This window comes from Montipora foliosa, chromosome 6 (genome assembly GCF_036669935.1).
Source record: "Montipora foliosa isolate CH-2021 chromosome 6, ASM3666993v2, whole genome shotgun sequence".
Classification (NCBI taxonomy): Eukaryota; Metazoa; Cnidaria; class Anthozoa; order Scleractinia; family Acroporidae; genus Montipora; species Montipora foliosa.
In genome coordinates, this window is record NC_090874.1 from 28,700,233 (window position 1) to 28,707,732 (window position 7,500).

The window sequence follows — 7,500 nt, forward strand, 5'->3', positions numbered from 1 at the left end:
GTGTTTTTTTAAGAACGAAGATTTCGTGCAGGATTTTGTCTTATTTATTATTATTGTTTTTAAGAACGAATAATTTTCATGTTCAAATATTTGTTTATTCCTCTTGATTTAAGTTTCTTGTTCACGTACTATCTGGCTGTTTCTGAAGTTAACGTTTTTATTTTCACACAGAGTTTGGTTTGTTTTGGTTACTCCACTGTGAGGTTGAGAGTTTGCTTTGTGAATTTCTCTTCCTCATTTTACAGACTAATTTTTAGCTCCTCTGTTTTAGCTCCGATTTTCGCTCAACTCACCATCCACACACACAATATTCCCCCTATTTACCCGCTTTACTAGACATGTTTATTTCAGTTAGTGGAGAGGAACCCCTTCCTGTAAGGGGATTCTTGATGCAGCACCATAATCATGCCACAAAAGTTGCTAGTTGTAATAGTCACTTCCGGTCACGAGTAAGCGGTTACACAGTTGTTACATAAGTTCTTACACACGTGTTTCTAACAACTTAGTTTTTCACTTCGTTCGTTTTTTGCAAATGTAGTAAATAAAACCAATTGAGTTCTCCACCCAGGCTTGACATGGTGTCAGAAGTCTTGTAAACCAAACCGAACCACGTCGTAATCCTCCGTTTGTTTTTCATATCGTTAAGCGGTTCAACACACCGAACAACAATGGCTACGGGATTCAAAACCCCAGAGATGAACTGGGACGCGGCAGACTTGCGAGATGAATTAGCAAAATTCAAACAGTACTGCGACCTGATTTTTAGCGGGCCGTACTCACGGAAAACGGAGAAAGAACAAGCCTCGTTCATCTTGCTATGGATTGGCAGGCAAGGATTAGAAACCTACAACAGCTGGACCTGGGACGACGCCGAAGATAGAAATAAACAATCAAAAATATGGGAGCGATTCGAGCAACACGTGGCGCCAAAAGTCAACCATAGGTTGGCAAAATATCAGTGACAACAATTCAAACAAAAGAATGACGAATCCGTCGATGATTTCTTGACTCGTTGCCGTAATCAAGCCTCCAAATGCAGATTCAGAGACAGGATTGAATCAGATGCGCGACTTATCGAACAGCTCATTGTTAGCACCAAACACAAGAAAATTCAAGAAAGATTATTGGAAAAAGGCGAACAACTTACCCTGGACGAAGCCATCGACATTGCCAGAACGTACGAAGCCACCACGTCGCAACTAGAACAGCTCGAGAGCGAAAAGAAGGATATTAACGCCATAAAAGGAAACGTAAACAAACATTGCAGCGACAAGAAACCGATGAAAATGAAATGCAATAACTGCAGCCTCGAACAATCCTTGAGACCTCGAGATAGGTGCCCGGCATATGGATCTACATGCATGAACTCCCACAAGGACAACCATTGGGCAAAAGTTTGTCGTTCTAACCCAAACAGATTGACATCGACAAGAGGCCGACAGAGAAATCGAGCAAATTCCAGACCACTTCTCAAACAGCAGAGACCGACGAAACAGAAGATCTGTCAGTAGAAATCGCAGAGACGGAGATGAAAGAGAAATTAGCGATCAATTTGAAACGATCACCTTTGAATCCATCGCAGTTAATGCTATTACACCAAGAAACCTATCTGAAGACGAAGTATTCGTGATTGTTGACATTAATTTACACAAGCTGAGCAACCACCCCGCAAAACTTAAAGCCAAATTAGACACGGGAGCTCAAGGTAACATACTGCACTTGCGACTGTACCGCCGAATGTACCCAGAATATCTCACACCAGATGGTTTTCCCAAACCTGAAGATGTTCAACAGTCACATACAGTGCTCACAGCATATGGTGGGGCCAAGATAAAACGGCATGGTAAATGTACGATCTCATGCGAATTCAACGGAAAAAGATCAGAGGCACTCTTCTTCATCACAGAAGCAGATGGACCAGCTATCATCGGACTTCCAACATCTTTAGAACTCAACCTCGTCACAATGAACTTCTCTTTACAAAAGAGTCTAGCACAAAACACTGACCATACCAACGAGAAAAAGGCACCAATAAAGGACAAAGATGACTTGATGGAACAATACCCGAGTTGCTTTGATGGAATCGGAAAATTCCAAGGCCAACACCACATCATTGTGGACCCATCAGTACCCCCTGTTGTCCATGCTCAAAGACGCGTTCCACTGAGCCCCTGGGAAGACATGAAACGCGAATTGGATGACATGGCATCAAATGGGATCATCATGAAACTCAAAGAAGGTGAACCAACTGCCTGGGTGAACAGTCTGGTGTACCGCAGGAAACCCAATGGTCAACTACGTATATGCCTAAACAAGGCAATTCGCAGAGAACACCACTTCATCCCTACTTTAGAGGAAATTTTACCCAAGCTGGCTGGTGCCAAATTCTTTTCTATCGTGGATGCCAAATGTGGTTATTGGAACGTTAACCTTGATCTAGAATCAAGCTACCTAACCACCTTCAATTCGCCATTTGGCCGTCACATATTTCTGCGCATGCCCTTTGGTTTAAAAATGTCCCAAGACGTCTTCCAAGCCAAGATCGATCAGACCTTTGAGGGATGTAACGGCACAATAGGCATCGCCGACGACATCGTAGTCTATGGGAAGTCAGAAGAAGAGCACGATAAACACTTGCACGAGATGATGGACAGATGCACATCCACGGGGCTAAACCCAGACAAATGCAAGATTAAGCAGAAGAAGATAAAGTTCTACGGTGTCATCTGTAGCGCAGACGGAATCCAGCCAGACCCAGATAAAGTATCGGTTTTGAAGACAATGACACCCCCTACCAACAAACAAGAACTTCAAGCATTCCTGGGGTTAGCAACCTACATGGGTACTTTTATTCCCAGCCTCAGTACACTGACTTCGCCCCTACGAGAACTTGTCAAAGACAGGAGTGTGTTTGACTGAAAAACCTAGTCTCAGCACCCCCAAGGTGACAAAGGATGCTGCTCTGTCTCCAACCATATGACGTCACCATAAGGTACCGACCAGGCAAACAAATGCATGTGGCCGATGCCCTTTCAAGACTCCCCTCTGATGAGGCTATGCCCATACCAGATCTGAATGTTCAAATACATTATGTATGCCCACAATTCTCATATGGATATTTGCAGAAAATACAAGAAGAGACACTTCAAGACCCCGAACTAGTAGCTGCTCTCAAAGAGGTTGTCTTCAACGGTTGGCCTAATAATATCAAAGAACTGCCTCCAGTTTTGCGACCCTACTGGAATTATAGAGAGGAAATCTCAATTGAAAACAGTTTGATTATGAAACGTCACCGGATTATAATTCCGCAACTGTTACAAGGAGACATCTTGGCCAAGCTTCATGCCAGTCATCAAGGGACAGAGAAGACAAAGTTAAAAGCACCCACGTCAGTGTTCTGGAAAAACCTCAACAAGGATATTGAAGAAATGACCAAATCTTGCAAGGTGTGCCAAGAACTCCAGCCCAACCAACAACGTGAGCCCCTATTGCAAACTGAAATTCCACCCAGACCGTGGCACACTATAGGAACCGATTTATTTTACCTTGACGACGATGAATACCTTTTGATTGCCGATTACTATACCAAGTACCCGTTTGTCAGGAAGATCCCAAGAGGCCAGAGCACCAGCAAATGCGTTGTGGACATAACAAAGCAAATTTTCAGTGAACACGGCGTTCCACAAATCGTGAGATCTGATAATGGACCTCATTTCCAGGGTCACTACCATCGATTTTCAGCAAGATATGGATTCAAACACGTGACAAGTTCACCCAACTATCCAAAAAGCAATGGGTTCATTGAGAGCCAGGTCAAGATTGTTAAGAAAGTCTTGAAGAAGGCGCAGAGCTCCAACTGAGATCCAAACATAGCCCTCCCTTGCCTAAGGTCGACTCCAATTGACAACAAGCTGCCATCCCCTGCAGAGTTGCTCGTAGGGAGGCAAATCCAGGACAACCTACCTAGAAGAATCCAAAATAATTACACCAGTGACGAAGTCATTCACAGGCTCCAAGAAAGGCAAGCATCTCAGAAATTCTATTATGATCAGCATACCCATGTTCTGCCCAGCCTCACCCCAGGTGAACAGGTAACCGTTCAAAACCCAAGGACATTAGAATGGAGGCCAGCTGTGGTTACCAATAAAGCCGAGGAAACCCCGCGATCCTATAATGTGTCTACTGAATTTGGCAAAGAGCTACGTCGGAACAGATCGCACATACGACAGTTACCTCAGAAGCCATCCAAACATGTCAGTTTTGACATGAGAAACAATCAATTACATCAATTCACGCCTAATACAGAGCGTATGATGGCCAAGACTACACCTTGCCAGACTAAACATAGGGACAGCCCACCCTTAGCCTCTGACCCAACCAACAAACTTCAACCCGCCGGAACCAGAAGCCCTAGCAACCGGTGCCCATAGCCCTGGAGGCCATTATGTGACACGAAGTGGGAGAGTGGTTAAACCACCTTCCAAGATGGACATCTAACTTGAACTGAACTGAGGTTTTCAACCTCCACCGTGTATGTCACACAAACACTTTATATTTTAAATGATTTTTCTACCTTGTTCCATTTATTGTGACCAGTGTTCAACTTGGTTGAACAACGATATTTGCTATATGATATCCAACCAGTATCATTATTTTTATTAAGAGAAAGAGGGATGTAATGGTCACTTCCGGTCACGCGTAAGCGGTTACACAGTTGTTATATAAGTTCTTACACACATGCTTCTAACAACTTAGTTTTTCACTTCGTTCGTTGTTTGCAAATGCAGTAAATAAAACCAGTTGAGTTCTCCACCCAGGTTTGACACTAGTCTACTGCTGTTTTTGTTTTTCTCACTTTAAACAACTATGTGGCTGAAACGATTTAAAATTACAGCTTTTGACTGTCTGAACTACAGTCTTCTAATTCTATATAAATTACTTACTGTTACATGTGGAGTTAAAATGATCCTCCACTTCTACAAAAGGAGGACCTTAAAGCGTAGGAAGTCACTTTAGAATAAAAACTGTTTCAAGATTTTACAGAAAAAGTGCTTGTTCTACTTCTTCCTCTTTCATATACGCGTTCACATATTTTATGCGAAGTCGGCATTCCTGGCAAATCGTTCCATACACTTCGGTTTCGCCATTTATTGCACTCGAGACCTTTTCCCCTGAGTTCTTTCCTAATGTTGTCTCTTGTTCTTTCACTTCCGTTCCCATTACTCTTCGTACCACAAAACCCTCGTCTGTCCTCATGGCATGACCATATCATGGTAATCTGCTCAACTATATCATTCTCAGTAACCCTGTAACCGCATCTGTTCCTCTGATCCTTTCATTCCGGGCCGGGCCTTATCACGTTTAGTCACCTCGCTCATCCATGTAGTAAGCATTTTCATATATGGCACTTCTGTGCTCTTCTCTTGTACCTTCTCAATTAACTGCCTATGACGCCTATGTCTTTCAAAAGGTTTGGCCCAACCAGCTTACATTGCGCGCCTTTGTTGTTGTTGTTACCCGGGAATTTAAAGCGTCTTCCATATATGGGCAAGTATCGCTGAGCTCTTTGAGCGCCAGAGAAAAATTAGGACAATTTTGTCAGGTAAATAAAACATATTTCAAAGATCCTCGGGGAGATTAGCCTGTAAAATTAAATGTATTTCGATCAGAAAAACAGCTGAATACCTTGCATTTCAAGCGCTTTTGTACGAAGAGTGGCGATGTGTCTAAAGTGAATTAAAGAGGGAAAGGCAGTTTATACATTCGTTTCATCATCGGTACCTACAGTCTATATTTGTGAGGAATTTAAACTATTTATAGGACGTGTTGACAGGGTCATAAGTGACACAACTTTACAGTCGCCTTCATAACCGGTACGATAGCGCTGCGTAATGCTTTTATTCGTAACTGAGTTTGATGTACATTGTTCGAATTTCTTTTGGTATATATCCACAATGATAAAAGAAGCGAAATTGTTTAGATTTAGCTAAGAAGAGAGTCATGATCTGAAGTATGGCTTTTCTTTTTGATGCCATTGGTAGCGTGACAAAGACACGAGCGTATTTGTTTTATCTCGCGCATTGAAAGGTTTTCTCTTCGTAAAGTAGCTAAAACGCGCTACATTTCTCCTAAAAGGGCTTGGAGATTAATCATTGACGATTTTCCTGGAACGGAAAGCACATACAAAGGTTTAACAGTTAAGAGAAAACCTATCCAGCCATTGTTTAACAGACGACGCCCATGGAAGTTATGTTAAAGAAGGCAATGGAGGCCCACAAGAACGAAAGACAGGGTGTCTACAATTGCTGTATCTGCGAGAAAAGTTTGTCGCTTTCTAACTTCTAAAGGATATTACTACCTACGACAAAAAAAAGGACTTTCGACTTCTTGGATGTGCTAAAAAGATTAAGATTTGCGCTAAAAATGAGATGACAACATGCTGAATATATATGGACGAAGGGTATTGCCTTTTACCTTGATGTAATTTCCTTCGGGAGGTCGTATAAAATACTAACTGATGTGGTATTTTACATAAAATGACGATGTATCGCCAACTGTCAAATATTGTTACGGCTTAAAATTAGTTTCCACATATATGTATTACCTGGCCCAATGTTACGCGAGTAAAACTTCTTAAGACCCGGAAAATTTAAAATAATTCTTTTTATGTTAGTACAGTTTTTATTTTATAACTCTTCGACAATTTCTGTCGGTAAGAGACATGGAAATGCAGGAAACACAAGTTATAGTTATCAAAAACACGAATTTCGCACAAGGATAGAAACTTATGACACGTGATGTACAACTTGTTCACTTTACTTCATTCCGTGAGCAACTTTGCACCAAAACGGTGACACTCAGTTTTAAAACGTTACAGCTTACGGTTTCTAGTGACTGTATTTTTTTTTTCATAACAACTCCATTGTAGGCTAATTTGATATCGCTTAACATTCTTTTCGAGTCTAATTCCTCTAGACAAAACCAGCAAGAAAAGAAAACAACGACATTGTGTTAGTATGCAGGATATTTTTTCTCAGTGCATTGACAACGTCACCATGCACATTTGCCTCAAAAATGGCTATTTTCTCTACTATAGTGTCCAAAACAATCGATTCACGTTCTGTGTTTACTACCCTTTCTGACTCATTCATCATCGTGGTTCAATTGAGCATATTTCTCACCAAAAAAGCTCTCTTAAAAATGGTGACTCGTTGGTGACTCGTTGAATTACATGTGCACGCTGATTAACTTTGTGAGAAGATCAAGGCCAAATAAACCGGGAGCATGGGGAAATACACTGTTATTATTTTTCGGGAATTTGCGCCGCATGAAATGAATGAAAAGACTTTCTACGAGCGAACGCGCATCTAACAAAGGTGAACTCTTCCTTGCTGGTGCAAAATATTGGAGAATCGGCATTTGTTTTGAGTGTAGGTAAATGAACTTTGTGGGCTTCCAAAAGAAGTGAAAAATCGTGCCTTGCGTTAATTTAGGGACACC

At 41.7% G+C, this 7,500-nt stretch overlaps 2 protein-coding genes across 8 annotated transcripts in view; both read left to right on the top strand.

Annotated features, from left to right (window-relative positions):
• Nucleotides 1–7,500, top strand: part of LOC138007093 (centrosomal protein of 83 kDa-like) — a 622,454-nt gene that overhangs the window by 483,310 nt on the left and 131,644 nt on the right. The gene's annotated exons all lie outside the window — the stretch shown is intronic.
• Nucleotides 1–7,500, top strand: part of LOC138008560 (von Willebrand factor D and EGF domain-containing protein-like) — a 104,464-nt gene that overhangs the window by 82,350 nt on the left and 14,614 nt on the right. The gene's annotated exons all lie outside the window — the stretch shown is intronic.